This window comes from Wasmannia auropunctata, unplaced genomic scaffold (genome assembly GCF_000956235.1).
Source record: "Wasmannia auropunctata unplaced genomic scaffold, wasmannia.A_1.0 LD272599.1, whole genome shotgun sequence".
Classification (NCBI taxonomy): Eukaryota; Metazoa; Arthropoda; class Insecta; order Hymenoptera; family Formicidae; genus Wasmannia; species Wasmannia auropunctata.
This window is the reverse complement of record NW_012090291.1, coordinates 8,940-12,081: the sequence shown is the minus strand read 5'-3', so window position 1 is coordinate 12,081 and position 3,142 is coordinate 8,940.

Genomic DNA, 3,142 nt, shown 5'->3' with positions numbered 1-3,142 from the left:
AACGAATAACGAGCGACGGCTAAACCTTCTTGATAGTCACTCCTTAAGAGTCAAGATTAAGGTCAAAGTCAGTCAGAAGTCATTTGGGGCTGACTGTGTAAAGGTAAACATTTACCTAAATTTAATTAGTCAATTTTTTCTAAACAAGAATATATACATTTATATAAAACATTTATGTAAAACGTAGTAAATATTTATATAGTATTATAAATATTTTCACATTCTTTATTAAGAAGGTATTGATCTTATTTAAAAATTTTTATTTAAAATACTAGTTTTTAAATTAAACAAAATGGAAAAAATTAGAAAGTAATTAAGATTAATTTTAGGTATACTAAAATTATTTAAAATAACAAAATATCTAATTTAATAAAAACATTTCTTTACTAAAATAATAAACTTATAAAATAAGATTTTACTTAAATTGCCAAAAGTCCTCATTTCGTGGAGACATTTTTATATGTGATTTAAAATAAGAATTTCTTTTGTAATTTCCAATCCATACATCATAACCTTGATCAGCCAATAAAAATGCTATAATACAAAATAATGATATATAATCAGCTTTTTAATTATATTTTCGATTTAAATATTAAGTAAATTCACCTGACAAGAGAAACAGCTGTCACAACTGTCAGTAACAGATTCCATTTATATTTCCTTATTTGTAATTTCTACATTAATTTATATAATAAACATATTTAATTATTCAATTTTTCGTATATTTATATACTGAGAGAAAAGTAGTAACTGTTTGTAACTATAATAGTATGGTAATTAAATAATTATTGTTAAAAAATACCATTTTATAGTTCTTACTGATTCAATGTGTAATAATAATAATTATATTTATAGTTTTATTAACTAAATATATGTATATGTTGTTGTCACTGAAAATGGCTACACATTGTAATTAAAATAATTATCTTTTTCTCTCAATATAGTTCTCTCAAACAGAATCGTTCCATCGGAAGAAGTTCATATATGGACGTAGAATAAACAGAAAATTAAAAATACAAAAGTTTCGCTAGAAATTATATTCTCTAGATAACAAAGTAATTATGAATTTGATTTAATAACAAACGCATCATGTATTGACGGTTACTCACCAAAGCCTTTGGCAGCACTAAACACCCATGTGTCAGATGAAGCTATCCAACCAGGTTGGAGAAAAACAACTTTTTTTTTCTGTTGATCATTAGATAAAGGACTTCCCGAGACTCTGTGTATTACCAAGTTATAACCATCTTCCGTTGTAACGTAATGCTCCTCGGCGGAGTAACCATATCTCTCGACTAACAATAAGCCGGTCTGTGTAGACATAGAGAATGTTAACGAAGCCAACTTTTAATAATCGTAATATCTAAAATAACAGAAATTTAAATATGTAAAAAAGACAATTTGGACAAGATTTTGAGAGTATTATCTATTTTGAATTAGTCTCAAAATTTATTTTAAAACATCTTGTAAGGTGAATGTCCCAATTAATAACATTGTCCCAATTTGTGACAATCTCTGTCTTTTTTTCTCAATAAATCAGTTAAGAGCAATATTCAGTCTAAAAAATGTGTTTGTATTCAAAATTGTACATATTATTTATTACAACAAATTTTAAGTAAAATTAAACGCTTTTGTAAATGCTAAAATATTATAATTATAAGCATGCTGCTAACGATGACAAATCGAGCCATTGTTCACTGATATCTTACGATGACTGATATCTTACGATAACGACTACATCGACGATTCTTCCATCGATTAATTCTAGCTATTATTAAGTTGAAAAGAAATGAAAAATAAACACTCAAAGTTAAGTATATATTAAGGAAAATTGTGAGTAAACTGAAAACGTCACAAAATACATATTTTGTAATTAATGCATGTGTCATTAATCGGTACTAAAATATTTGTTTATCTTTATTACTGACAGTCGAAATAAATATAATATAAAGTGATGAAAACATTCTCATTTTTAAAGAAGCCATGTAAATTTATAAATATCAATCATCATTAAATTAATTAAAAAATAACATTATAGCCCGTAGAGTTCCTAACTCATATTAATTGTCACAAGTGAGTGCGAGTATTCAGATATCGCGTGTGTCAAAAGAAAGATTGTGTGTAAAAAAGAAACATTGAAAGCACCTTCATCCGAAGGAGAAAGAAAAGAACAAGTGTGTATTAAGACACTTATGATTTTTTATCAATTTGTGATATTCCAATGATTATTTATTATTTTTCAATGTACGTGTCAGTAATAGGGACGTTATTATCTTGTACAATGTACAGTGTATCATTGATAGGTACTTTTATATGCGTATCACCTATCAGTGACGTAATGGACTAGCATGTGTCACAAATTGGGACAATTTTAAATTCATGTGTCACTATATGGTATAAAAAAAAATGTTTATAAAGAAATAATAAATAAATTAGAAATTTGTTAAAGAGTAACAGAATTTAATTTTTTCAGTATCTTAAATATCCAAATGTTTCAATAACATTTATTTCATGAACTTATTGTGACATGTATATCAATAATTTATTAATTAATTGTTACAACGAGGTTAACTTTGTCACTAATTGGGACATTCATCTTAATTCAGAATGAATTGAGACCTTTCTTTCATAGATAATAAATTTTTACTCAATATTTGAACAAATATCTATTAATAAATATATTGCTACTGATTATAAAAGTTTTTGTTGTATTAATTTTACAATCATTAATATAGAAAGATAATTTCGCCAATTTTTTAGATGATGTTGCTAACATTATCTAATTATTCTAGTTGAAATCAATTTAGTATAATATATGTGTGATATTATTTTAACTTTCAATTATGATTGAATTCTTAAAGACCGACAATAATAGGCTATGATGAGCTGAAATTTAAAGATTTGAAAATTAAAAATCTTATTGCACAACCAACATCTCTGCCGAATTTAGTTCTTTCTCTCTTATTATTTGCTGTATATATATATATATTTTTTATAGATTGGGTATATTTATATATATATGTATATATATATATATATATATATATTCTTTCTCTCTTATTATTTGCTGTATACAGGGTGTCTCGTACTCAATGGTACAGCGCTTGTGAGCAGGTAGTGTGGACAAAACTAAACAAAAAAG